Source organism: Scyliorhinus canicula, chromosome 2 (assembly GCF_902713615.1).
Source record: "Scyliorhinus canicula chromosome 2, sScyCan1.1, whole genome shotgun sequence".
In the NCBI taxonomy this organism is placed as follows: Eukaryota; Metazoa; Chordata; class Chondrichthyes; order Carcharhiniformes; family Scyliorhinidae; genus Scyliorhinus; species Scyliorhinus canicula.
Genome location: NC_052147.1, coordinates 102,122,108 through 102,135,804, shown reverse-complemented (window position 1 = coordinate 102,135,804; position 13,697 = coordinate 102,122,108). Strand labels below are relative to the sequence as shown.

The following is a 13,697-nucleotide window of genomic DNA, read 5'->3' as shown; positions in this document are numbered from 1 at the left end:
TAAGCCTTCAGAGATCCGGAAGATGAGAGAAGGGAATGGTTCTCTCCCACCGCCTCTCCCCCCCCCCCCCCCCAAAAAAAAACTGCATAATTAATTCCAGGAACCCAGTTCATTGCTGCTCTGCTCCCCCCTGCAGTATTAATGCCATTAGGACGGAGAAGAGGCTGGGCCTGTTTATCATGAATCAATCTACAAAAGACTTCTCTGTTCCACCTCAGGCCGCAAGGGTGTTCCGTCAGAGGAGCCCACACGCTTGATTTTAACTCTTTGGCTCTAACCTCCAGGGTATGGCATTGTGGGGGGAGAGGGAGTGGGAGGAAGGCTGGGCTGGCGGAATGTTGGTATTCATCTTGCAAATGACTGCGTTCAATGTGAGTGAAAGCTCCAGATTGTGAGGGGGAGGGAGGGATGGCTGGAAGAACACTGATCTTAGGCAGTGCAGGACAGTGTGACAGTCTTTCATACATAGGCAAATTGCAGATAAATTATGCACATTGAACTGCACGGAGTCAGCTCCCAGCCTCGTTCAGTATCACACGGCGGGAAAGGAGCAGGAACCAAGGAAGCAGCGAATGCTCAGACAGACAGAGAGAGACTTGATTTGAAAAGGGTCACTCTGTGAGGGAGACAGAAACCAGCTCAGGATTCCTGCCTCTGTCCTCAATGCCACACAGGAAACCTATCTAACCGGGATTCCTTCCTCTCGGGGTGGGAAGATTACAAATAGCCTCTCGTCGCGCCTACAGTGGAATTGGGAAGCTACGCCAATGTACTGAGTCCCGCGGATTTAAAACAAAACACACACCACAGGCATCCGGTAAGAGAAACGCGCGATTTTACTGGGATTGTGGAGGGCGGCAGAGCTTTTTCGGAATCAGAGAGCCACATTCTTCTTTCGGGGGCACATCCACAACCCCCCTCCCCCCCCCCCCCCCCCCAGCCCCTTCGCCTTTTCTCTGTGCCCCTGGGTAACGCACTCCATCCAGTTGTCACACACCAGACAGCCTCTTCCTTATCCCAGCCCCACACATTCTGACTGGGATCTGTATGTGTGTGCTCTATTTTAAAATCGAGGAATTCTGACCTTTGCAAGGACTCTGAGCATCCAGAGGGGGGCTTTACAGGAATGAATGAATGGAAGCTCTCGGGATATAATGGGCAGGGAGAGGAGGAGGATGCATGAGTGAAGGTTCCATCTGTTTAAAAGCGTTTGAACTTTTATTTGAATGCTGTTACACGGAATCCTGTCAAGTAGACGAGCCCCTGGCCTCTGCTTCACACACTGGAGATGTTCAAGTCACAGGTCTGTCCTCAAAAATGATTTAGGGAGATTAAGAATTTAGTTACCTCCTCCCCTCCTCTCCCATTTAATTACTTTTTAGACTCAACAATGCAACAAGATTACTGTCAGATGTATACACTCATGTGTACAACAGGAGAGAGAGCTTTCTGGGATCAAGGGGGGGGGGGGGGGGTCCTCCCCACACCATCTTTAGGTTGTCGATTCCAAGATTAGGGAAAACGCCAAGTTGATTTTTTAAACGCAGTTAGGCAAAGTTTTCTTTAATGGCATTCGTTTGACAAGCACACAAACATGGTCGCAGAAAGCGCCCAGTAGTCCATGAGGTGCAATGATGACATTGGGAGCTGCCGCTGGCCCAGCTCCCTGGATCTCTCGCCCTCCCTTGGAAGAGCTCCTGGTCTCGGGGAGAACTGCCCAGAGTTATCTACAGCTGTCTCTCCCTCTCTTCTGGAAGGGCTACATTGCAAGGGCCGGGGCAAATGGTTTACGGTTAGCCCATTGGAGAGGGAGATAGGCAGCTGAGCGAGTGTTCAAATGCTTGCTCTGCAAAAAGAGTCAACTGAAATCATTTTTGTTTTTGTAAAAGTCAGGTTTTCTATTTGGGAAAAAAAAGTTGAGACATGTTTGATTGAATTCACAATAGGTGGCAGTAATGAGTCGTGAGGGGGGATAGAGATATGTGAGAGACATGTGTAATTCAGTTAAAAGTCTTAATATCCCAGGCTGAAATAATTATTTTTTTCTAATGAATTTTAGAGTACCCAATTCATTTTTTTCCAATTAAGGGGCAATTTAGCGCAGTTAATTCACCTACCCCGCACATCTTTGGGTTGTGGGGATGAAAAAAAACACACAAACACAGGGAGAATGTGCAAACTCCACATGGACAGTGACCCAGAGCCAGTATTGAACCTGGAACCTTGGTGCCGTGAGGCAGCAGGGCTAACCCACTGCACCACCGTGCTGCCCTAGGCTGAAATAATTCTCAAGCAGGGGCAAGATGCTCATTAAATCCCCATGTGTTAGTGACTGTGAACTAGAATGGGAGGTGTATTTTTCTTATTTAATGATCAATCGTAAGTAAACTTGACGCAAAGGACATTAAAGAAACCTTGTGTAACTTGTAGAAGGCAGTGAGAGAATGGTTGTGTGTTGAGAGGAAACGCAAATGCATGTAACGCATCCGTTTGCCCTGTGGAAATGGCATCTCAGCATTGTCTGTGCACAGCTTTCCAGTAAGTACTGTGTAAGGTTAGGCGCTGTTCATTAACTACTCCATTACTCCCCATTGCAACACAGAGGCTCCACCGCACAGTGTGCCTGAGATTTTAATGAAGTGCCCTGCCCATTCCACTGCACAATGTGGTACCAAGAGTTTTCTGTGCCTCCCCCTGAAGGGAAGTCAAATAAGTTGTGCAGCAGACCTTTTTTCCCCAGTTTGAATGTGTTAATGAACCCATTATTTCATTTGCCGAAGAGGGGCCTGTAAATGGATCGAGGCACTCAATGTTCGTGGTTTTGATGAAATCAGGTCATTTCACAGGCATAATCAGCTCTCAGAAAACACTCCAATGCAAAATTAAATCCACAACAAACTGCTTTCAGTGATTCGCTTTTTGTTTGAAAAAGCAGGGATGCCTCGAGCAGTTTGCTGCAAGCTGGTGTCTGAACATACAGTTTTACAAACTTGCGTGCTGCCACGTGAGTGCCTTTTGATCAGTGAATAAGCTCTTGGATGCCCTCCTTCCGATCACCATTTTTAACAGGATCCCCCAAAAACTGAACCCGTTTCGGAGGGGGTTTAGTTTCGGACAGCAGGATTAGCATCAGTAGAGATACAGCCAGCAATACGCTGGGAGGAGTTACTGAGCAATAGAAAGAGAACTGGGTTATCAATAGAAACTCAGTCCCTAAATCTGCCAACATTTAGTCAATAATGTAATTTAAAACTGTGTTCGATAGTTCACACAGCGTGGAATGTTTCTGAGTGATGTCAAAGGATTTTTTCGTTAGAATTAATCAGTCCTTTTTTTAATAGCATATTTAGTTTTCAGAAGTGATATTGATGGTCCCAGAGGAGGTTCTCATCTTTGAGAGCTGACTGGTGGTGATTTAACCTGTGGGTCACAACACCCCAGGTTCGATTCCTCGCTGGGTCACTGTCTGTGCAGAGTCTGTACGTTCTCCCTGTGTCTGCGTGGGTTGCCTCCGGGTGCTCCGGTTTCCTCCCACAGTTCAAAGACGTGCAGGTTAGGTGGATTGGCCATGCTAAATTGCTCTTAGTGTCCTAAAAGGTTAGGAGGGGTTATTGGGTTACAGTGGAAGTGAGGGCTTAACGTGGGTCGTGCAGACTCGATGGGCTGAACGGCCTCCTTCTGCACTATTTGTTCTATGTTCTATCTCAGGCAAGCAGAAAGGTGGAGAAGGCTTCATCCTTCATATCAGTCAGTATGGGAATTGAACCCACGCTGTTGGCATCGCACACCACTCATCCAACGTACTGAGCTAACTGACCCTCTCAATATTGATGACAAGATTCTCGTTAAAAGGGGCCCTAAGGGCATGACTGCCAGTTTTAGAAGTGGATCCTGAATTGTGAGTCTCCCTCTTTAATGGTGATAGGGATACTGCTATCTAAAAGGGCTTACAATATGAAACCGAGAAACAGAGTTTCTGAAAAAGAAACAGAGCATGCTGGAACCTGAAAGGTCATTGATCTGAAATGTTGACTCTGTTCCTCTCTCCACACAGGTGCTGCCCGACCCACTGAGTATTTCCAGCAGTTTCTGTTTTATTATCCGAGTTCCAGCATCCACAGTATTCTGCCTTTCAATTACATTGAGGGAACCCTCTTTTTGATAAGGCCTCAATGGTGTAATTTCCTCTTTAAAAAGCAACTTGTTAAAAACTCCTTGCCAAAGGGATAATTTTTATGCAGATGGTAGGTCTCCTGTATTTCGATGTAACTCTAAATTACAGCAGATTTGCGGTAAATTCCATTACAAAGAGAGGTGCTAATATTATTTTCCTTCCTGTGCTTCAGAAAAATGGTCCTGCCTGGAAAAAAAAAGCAGAGCTACTCTGCCGGTTATTAACTTGCATTCTTTTTTGGAAGGTTACAATAAATGATCCACGTTCAAAGTCATGGGGGGGGGGGGGGGCAGACAGAGTCGATAAGGAGAAACTGTTCTCGCTCGCAAACAAAAAGGATGAAGAGGGAAAGGGCATAGATTTAAGGTGATTTGTAAAAGAAGAAAATGTGATGTGAGAAAAATATGTTTTCACACAGCAAGTGGTTTGGGTCAGGAATGTTCTGCCCAGAAATGTGATGGGGGCAGGGTCCAAGGCATTCAAGAGAGCAATAGATGATAAAGTGAATAGAAACGATGTGTAGGGGTACGGGGAAAAAGCAGGGAATGGCACTGAGTCATGGTGCTCGTTTGGAGAGCCGGTGAAAACAAGATGGGCCAAATGGTCTCTTTCTGTGCCGTAACCAGTCTGCGATTCTGTATTGTTGAATTAGCTTTGTGGCAGATGTGGAAAAGTGGAACTGTTGGCTTTGTGTGGTTGAACAATCTTTTTCAGGAATTGTTGGATGGAAAAAGACCAAAGTCCATCTGGCCCTTCAAGTAATCACCCAATATGAAAATGGAGTTGTTGATAAGTTATGGAATCAATCGCTGTCAGTTAGTCTCCAACAAACCCTGACGTGAGGTGAGGAAAGCCCCAGTGATAGAAAACATTGGAAATTACAGATCCAAAGTTACCTTCTCCTTCCAAGCATGTTGCACGTACCGTGTGTGGAATTCTCTGGCCGTTCGCTGGTGGCGGGATTCTCCGGTTCCGCCGGCAACGGTGTTCCCGGCAGCGCGGGGGACTTCAATGGGAAATCCCATTGACATGCAGCGGGAGTAGAGAATCTCCCTGCCAGCAAGTGGCGTGCCAAAACGCTCCATCCTGGTGAGCAGCGGTAGGGGTCAGCCTCGCCATGGTGAATCCCAGCCCATATGTCATGTCTCAAGATGCTCATATGCTGTATCCTAAAATATTATCTTCTCAAAAGAAATATCAAACACCTTTGAATGAATCACTGTTACTTGCTCATTGCTCCTCACTCAAATGATGTGTCCTGTTTTGACAATTTTCCACGTCAGGAAGATGGAGCTGAGCTCGATCAGCCATGATTTTGTTGATCAGCAGAACAGGCACAAGGGGCAAATGGCCCATATTAGCTCCTATTCCTTTTGTCATTATGTTCCACTGTGTCGGGCAACGTGAAATAACTTGTCATGGTTGACATTATCTTGTCGTTACTGAATTCTGCAAACAGCAATGATATAATCTCTTACTGTCCTCTTTTCTACTGAGAACATGTCCAATTTAAATAATCGCTCCTCTTAATACCTCACTCCACCCCTCAATCATTCCTATTTCTCTCTCCTGCATCTTTCCAGTAGCTACAATATCCTTTATGTAATGTGGCAACCAGAACTGTGCACACTATTCGAAGTGCAGGCACACCAATAATAGTGGCAGGACTACCAGACTATCTTGGTTCATGATTGATCTTTTAATGCACCTCAACATCTGTTTTGCTTGACTCAACTGCCACCGAGCATTGCTACGATAACCTCAATTTATCGGCACCACAATCTATTAGATTTTTGTTCCCATGTGAAACATTTTGCATTTCAACACATTGAATTTCATCTGTCTGTCCAATTCCCAAGTGTATTGAAACATTCCCTTAGCGTACCCCGAAGAAGAGAAATAAGAGCTGATATCATTGCTGTTTGCAGAATTCAATCAGGATTTGGTAATGCCAACTTTGGATGCTACTATCTTCATTAGCTTTGTGTCAACTTCATATTGAAACACTGACAGTTGCTTCCAGCTCCAGATGTCACAAAATTAAACAAAAGAGGGCCCTAAATAGTGGGCTGCCTCTGGTTTACATTATTCTATGCTGATGATAGTTAGCACTGCAGCCTCACAGTGCCAGGGACCAAGGTCCAATTCCTGCCTTGGGTAACAGTCTGGTGTTTGTACGTTCTCCCCGTGTCTGTGTGGATTCCCTTCGGGTGATCTGGTTTCCTTCCACAGTTCAAAGACGTGCAGTTAGGTGGATTGGCTGTGACAAATTGTCCCATGGTATCCAGGGGTGTGCCGGTTAGGTTATGGGGTTACACGGATAGGGCGGGGTGGACTGGTGAGGGAATTTATAGAGGGTGCTCATTCGAAGGGTCGGTGCAGACTCAATGGGCCGAATGGCCTTCTTATGTACTGTAGAGATTCTACAACAATCCCTGTACAACCGCAATTCTATCGCTCAACCAGTTTTGGATCCACTCTAAATTATTTTCACTAAATCCCACATATTTTCAGCACCAGCCTTTCCAGAGGAACTGCACCAAAGGCCATATTGACATCCAATGACTTACCCCTTATCAGGCTCTTTTGCCAGGCGCCCAAAGAAAAATCGTGAAACAGTGGCAAGATACTGCAGAAGCTGGAAATCTGAAGTAAAAACAGGAACTGCTGGAAATACTCAGCAGGCCAGACTGTGCCGGTGGAGAGAGGAACAAATAGAGTTTCAGGTTGATGACCATTCATCGGAACTGGGAAAATGGGTGGAACACTAGGATGGATGCGATTGCACTGCAAAGGGCATCAATGGGAAATCCCATTGACATGCAGCGGGAGTAGAGAATCTCCCTGCCAGCAAATGGCGTGCCAAAACGCTCCATCCTGGTGAGCAGCGGTAGGGGTCAGCCTCGCCACGGAGAATCCCAGCCCATAAGTCATGTCTCAAGATGCTCATATGCTGTATCCCAAAATATTATCTTCTCAAAAGAAATATCAAATTCCTTTGAATGAATCACTGATACTTGCTTCATCAAGGGAGCTCATTGCTCCTCACTCAAATGATGTGTACTGTTTTGATCATTTTCCACGTCAGGAAGATGGAGCTGAGCTCGATCAGCCATGATTTTGTTGATCAGCAGAGCAGGCACAAGGGGCAAATGGCCCATATTAGCTCCTATTCCTTTTGTCATTATGTTCCACTGTGTCGGGCAACGTGAAATAACTTGTCATGGTTGACATTATCTTGTCCTTATTGAATTCTGCAAACAGCAATGATATACTCTCTTACTGTCCTCTTTTCTACTGAGAACATGTCCAATTTAAATAATCGCTCCTCTTAATACCTCACTCCACCCCTCAATCATTCCTATTTCTCTCTCCTGCATCTCTCCAGTAGCTACAATATCCTTTATGTAATGTGGCAACCAGAACTGTGCACACTATTCGAAGTGCAGGCACACCAATAATAGTGGCAGGACTACCAGACTATCAAAGGAGATTCACCAGCACCTTGCCTGGGCTGGAACGTTTCAGCTATGAAGAGAGGCTGGTTAGTCAGGGGTTGTTTTCCTTTGGGCAGAGAAGGCTGAGGGGGGAACCTGATTGAGATGTCCAAAATTATGAGGGACTTAGATATGATAGATAAGAAGGAACTTTTAACCCTTAGTGGAAGGGTCAATGAGGGGGAATAGATTGAATGTAAGGGGCAAGAGATTTAGAGGTGATTTGAGGGAAAATCTTTTCACCAAGAGGGTGATGGGAATCTGGAACTCACTGCCTGAAAGGGTGGTAGAGGTGGGAACCCTCATAAGAAGCATTTTGATGAACACTTGAAATGCCATAGCATTCAAGGCTATGGATCCAGTGCTGAAAAATGGTATTAAACTATCTGCCATGATTTCATTAAATGGCGGGACAGGCTCAAGGGGCTGAATGGCCTACTCGTGTTCCTATGTTCCTAGTTGCTTAATAGCTGGCGCAGGCACGATGGGCCAAAGGGCCTCTTTTTGTGCTGCAAAAGCTATGACTCTAAGGTAGACATGTTGTCTGGAAGTAAAAGGAGGTGGGGTGAGGAGCAGAGCTGAAGGGAAGGTCTGTGATAGGCTGGAAGGCAGGAGAGAGTAAATGACAAGAAGTTGATGGTGTAAAGTCAAAGGGGTGGTAATGGAAGAAGTGAAGAAACAAAGGATATGCCTGGGGGAGGTGTGAATGACAGAATCAGGAGCAGCTGCTATTCAAAAGCAAAAGGAAAGAAGAAATAAGAGAGTAAAATCAAAACCTGCAAAGAAAATGTAAACATAATGGGGCCGGGGGAGGGGTGGGAGGGGGGGGGGGGGGGGGAGGGGGGGGTGGGCGTGGTGCAGGATCACAGTCTGGAATTGTTGAATTCAGTGTTGAGTCCAGAAGGTTGGAAGATGCCAAATTGAAAGTTGAGGTTGTGGCCCTCGAGCTCACATGGATCTTCATTGGAGGACTACAGGAGGTTGAGAAGAAAGAGGTCAGAGTGGGAGCAAGATTCAGAATTAAAATGACAGAAAACCAATCAGTTCAATTGGCAAAATCTCTCTTTCCTGAACCCACGTTGGCTACCTTTCATGATCTTATCTCTATCAAGATATTCCAGCACCTTGGCTTGAATTCTCCGGCCGTTCGCTGGCGGCGGGACTCTCTGGCCCTGCAGGCCACGTACACTCAGGGTTTCCCAGAGGTGTGGAGTATATCAATGGGAAAATCCCATGGACAAGCGGCAGGAGTAGAGAATTCCACCACCAGCGAAAGGTGCGCAAAATTCTCCGTCCTTGCTAGAACCGGTAGAGGGGCGGACTCACAACGGAGAATCCAGGCCCTTATCTTTTCATAACTTTGCCCACCATGGACATCAAGCTTGCTGCTCTGTCATTTCCTGCGTTACTTTTGCAACAGGAGCAACATCTGCCTCTCTCCTGTTCCCAGGAACATATCCGGTATTCAGTGATTTGTGGCAGAGTTCCGGCAACTTTCTGATGGGTCCTGAGATGAATCTTATCTACACCCTGAGATTTAGTTGCCTTAAATTATGGGGAACATAGATAGTGTAAATAGGGTAGATGGAAGGAACTTTCTTTATTAGAGGGGTCAATAACCCGGGCATAGTTTTAAGATAAGGTATAGGTGATTTAGGGAGGGTTTGAGGAAAAACCCTTTCACCCAGATGGGTATCTGGAATTCACTGTCCAAAAGTGTGATGGAGACAGGAACTCTTAACATTTAAGAAATTGATGGAAAGTATTAATTCTGTGGCTACCAGAGCAGGTCAAAGATTAGGAATCCTGTGGTGAGTAACGCGTCGTCCTCTCCCAAAAGCCTGTCCACCATCTACTTGGCACTAGTCAGGAGTGTAATGGAATATTCTCCACTTGCCTGGATGAGTGCAGCAACAGCACTCAAGAAGCTCAACACCATCCAAGACAAAGCAGCCGCTTGATTGCTCCTCCTTCCATAAACATTCAATCCCTCCACCACCGACAAGCAGTGGCAGCAGTGTGCACTGTCTACAACAGGGGTGGGCAAACTTTTCCGTGCAAGGGCCTCATTCAGAAATTCACAATTTTAAAGGGCCGCATAGTATATTAAGTAAAATAATTAATATTTAAAATAGCCAAAATAAAAGGTTTTTAAAGAAAAAAAAGCAATTAATTTTTATTAATTAATATTTTAAAGTAGAAACTTTACATGAAACACATTTATTTGAAAAACAAAGTAACTCAGTTTAAAGAAAAAAAGCAATTAATTTTTATTAATTAATATTTTAAAGTAGAAACTTCACATGAAACACATGTTGTGCCGAGCAATGATCACCCTACTCAAGTCAACGTATCCACCCTATACCAGTAACCCAACAGCCCCCCCCCCCATTAACCTTAAAATAAAAAAAAAATTTAAAATTAAAAAAAAAATTTAAAAAAAAAAGATTTTTTTTTAATGACTTGATCTTGGTGGGCCGCATAAAGACCTTTGGCGGGCCGCATGCGGCCCGCGGGCCGTAGTTTGCCCACCCCTGGTCTACAAGATGCACTGCAGCAACTCACCAAGATTCCTTAGACAGCACCTTCCAAACCCACGACCACTAGGTCTAGAAGGACAAGAGCAGCAGATACCTGGGAACACCACCACCTGGAGGTTCCCCTCCATGTCACTCACCACCCTGACTTGGAAACATACCGCCGTTCCTTCACTGTCGCTGGGGCAACTTCCTGGAATTCTCTCCCTAACAGCACAGTGGGTGCACCTACACCTCGGGGACTGCAGTGGTTCAAGAAGGCGACTCACCATCACCTTCTGAGAAGCAATTAGGGATGGGCAATAAATTCTGGCCTAACGAGCAACGCCCACATCCAGTAAATGAATAAGAAAAGTATGAGCACAGCTGTTCAGCACAGTTATTGTGAGCAGTTACAGTTTAGTTCTGCAAAACCCTCTCATTCCCTTTCCAGATCACACAGTTTCCCTGTCTCCTCTCAGTAAAGACAGAGATGGAAACCTGACTGAACATGTTTATTGCATGTGTGACATAAGTTGGCATTCCCTCACCCGACCCCACTCCATCTTTCATTTTTATTTTTCTCAATATAATTAAAATTATTTATCCTTGACTTGTTTTGCCATTTTCAATTCTTTACCATCTGACACCATTTTTGCACACCCAGTATGCTTTCTGATATTGAATCTGTCTTTACCCTATGCCATTTTACATCAGTGTTCCCAAGAGTAGGATTTCTGGCAAGTAGAAGTATCGAAATGCAACGAACCAAGCACTAATTAACCTTTTGCACCCAAAAAAAAGTAAAAATCTCTTCAGGACTTAGGGAAATCTTAAGAAAGCCAAAAAAGAAATCAAAATGAAATGGAAAGCAGATAAAAAGAGGAGACAGTGAAGTCCAAGGGTTCATGTCCCACCCCAGTCACCTGAACACAGTCCACTGCAGTACGATCAGCTTTGTGTTATCCGGCACGCTACCAAGCAGAATTCTGTGGTAACCTGAATTTCTGACAGCTTAATTATTTTAAACATTGGTCGCTTTCAATTTGCCTTCTTTAAAAAAAATCTAATAATAACAGATTGGAAATCTGCAGAAGCTGTTCTTCAGTTTTACAATGAAATCATTGCATTATTGGGGTCAGTTTTTAATATTGTGCCTGAATGAAAGGTGGACTGCTCAGGGAAACTGTTAGTGAAACTGGCTGTTCGATTTTACTTCAAAGCTGATCTGAAGATCTTGGTTGTGGGCCGAGGTGCCAGCTTTGTCTTCAGTTGTGGTGGTTTTACTCTTGATGTCCTACTGTGCTTGGAACTCTTGACTGCCCGGCCGCTTCCCCTTTCCCTCAAAGATAGAGTCGCACCTCCTCTTGTGTCCTGAGTCGTAAGTTGCAATGAGAAAATAAGAAATTTACAATGGATAGGTTAGGTGAGTGGGCCAAAATTTGGCAGATGGAGTCTATCGTGGGTAAGTGATAGGTTATCCATTTTGCTTGGAAAAATGGAAAGGCAACTTATCTAAATGGAGAGAAACTCCAGAGTGCTTCGCTGCAGAGGGATCTGGGTGTCCTCATGTATGTGTTGCAGAAAACTAGCATGCATGTACAGCAGGTAATAAGGAAAGCAAATGGCATTTTGGCCTTCATAGCTAAAGGAATAGAGTATAAAGTAGGGAACTGTTGCTGCAATTGTACAAGGCATTGGTGAGACCACACCTGGAGAACTATGCACAGTTTTGGTCTCCTTACTTGAGGAAGGATGTAATTGCATTAAAGGCGGTTCAGTGGCAAGGATTTAGATAATTAACATAGGAGAAACATGGATTAACATGGGTTTAGGTGGGGTGCTCTTTCCAGGGGCCGGTCCAGCCTCGATGGGCCGAATGGCCTCCTTCTGCACTGTAAATTCTATGAAAAGACTGTGGAGTGATCTCATCCAAGGGTTTAAAATTATCAGAGTAGACAGGATAAATAGGATCAAACTGATTCCTTAGGGGCAAAGTTAGCAGGTTGCTGAAGGTGGGGGCCAGTTGAAAATTGCAAAGCTGAGATTGATAGACTCCTGTTGGATAAGGCTTATCAAGGGATAGGGAGCCGAGTGGGTAAAATGTGATGGATTGCAGATTATCTATGATCTAATTGAAATGGTGGAGCAGGCTTGAGCACCTGAATGGTCGACTCCTGCTCCAAAACAATAAATGAACTGTGAATTTGTTTAACTCTCTTGCTCTCTCAGGTTATTCTTACATCATTCCTGTGCCCTTAGCTCTCACCCTGCAGATCTTGTACAGGCTGTGGTAAATGTACGGAAAATTCACCTCATTAGTTAAAAGTGACAGCCAGAAAGATTCTTGCGAGTGAGCATTTCTTGTTGCTACAGTTGGATCTGGTCCAAGAACCAGTAACCTTAAAATCAGAGCGAGGTTGTTCAGGTGGTGTTAGCTCAGTTAATAATAATAACAGCTTATTGTCACAAGCAGGCTTCAGTGAAGTTACTGTGAAAAGCCCCTCGTCGCCACATTCCATCGCCTGTTCGGGGAGGCCGATACTGGCATTGTTCTGCATTACAAGCCAGCTGTTTAGCCCACTGTGCTAGCATGTGGCTCAGAGTAACACCAGCAGTACAGAAATTGACCCCTGTTCTTGAGGTGGTAGACTGCAGGGGAAAGGGGTGGGCCCAGGGACTGCAGGGGAAAGGGGTGGGCCCTGGGACTGCAGGGGAAAGGGGCGGGCCCTGGGACTGCAGGGGAAAGGGGCGGGCCCTGGGACTGCAGGGGAAAGGGGGGGGGGGGGGGCCCTGGGACTGCAGGGGAAAGGGGGGGGCCCTGGGACTGCAGGGGAAAGGGGGGCCCTGGGACTGCAGGGTAAAGAGGCGGGCCCTGGGACTGCAGGGGAAAGGGGGGGGGGCCTGGGACTGCAGGGGAAAGGGGGGCCCAGGGACTGCAGGGGAAAGGGGCGGGCCCAGGGACTGCAGGGGAAAGGGGCAGGCCCTGGGACTGCAGGAGAAAGGGGGGGGGGCAGGGACTGCAGGGGAAAGGGGGGGAGGCTGGGACTGCAGGGGAAAGGGGGGTGGCTGGGACTGCAGGGGAAAGGGGGGCCCTGGGACTGCAGGGTAAAGGGGGGGGGGGCCCAGGGACTGCAGGGGAAAGGGGGGGGGGCTGGGACTGCAGGGGAAAGGGGGGGGGCTTGGTCTGCAGGGGAAAGGGCTCTGGGACTGCAGGGGAAAGGGGGGGGCCTGGGACTGCAGGGGAAAGGGGGGGGGGGGGCTGGGACTGCAGGGGAAAGGGGGGGGGCTGGGACTGCAGGGCAAAGGGGCGGGCCCTGGGACTGCAGGGGAAAGGGGGGGGCCCTGGGACTGCAGGGGAAAGGGGCGGGCCCTGGGACTGCAGGGGAAAGGGGCGGGCCCTGGGACTGCAGGGGAAAGGGGGGGGGGGCTGGGACTGCAGGGGAAAGGGGGGGGCTGGGACTGCAGGGGAAAGGGGGGGCTCTGGGACTGCAGGGGAAAGGGGGGGAC

The 13,697-nt window shown here is 46.7% G+C and overlaps 1 protein-coding gene across 1 annotated transcript in view; it reads left to right on the top strand.

Moving 5' to 3' along the window:
- Positions 1-313: 313 nt before the first annotated feature.
- The window catches only part of LOC119956716 (transmembrane protein 121-like), a 103,789-nt gene continuing 90,405 nt past the window's right edge, over positions 314-13,697 (top strand). The window contains 1 exon segment of the mRNA XM_038784056.1: positions 314-817. The gene's annotated coding sequence lies outside the window, so the exon portion shown is untranslated.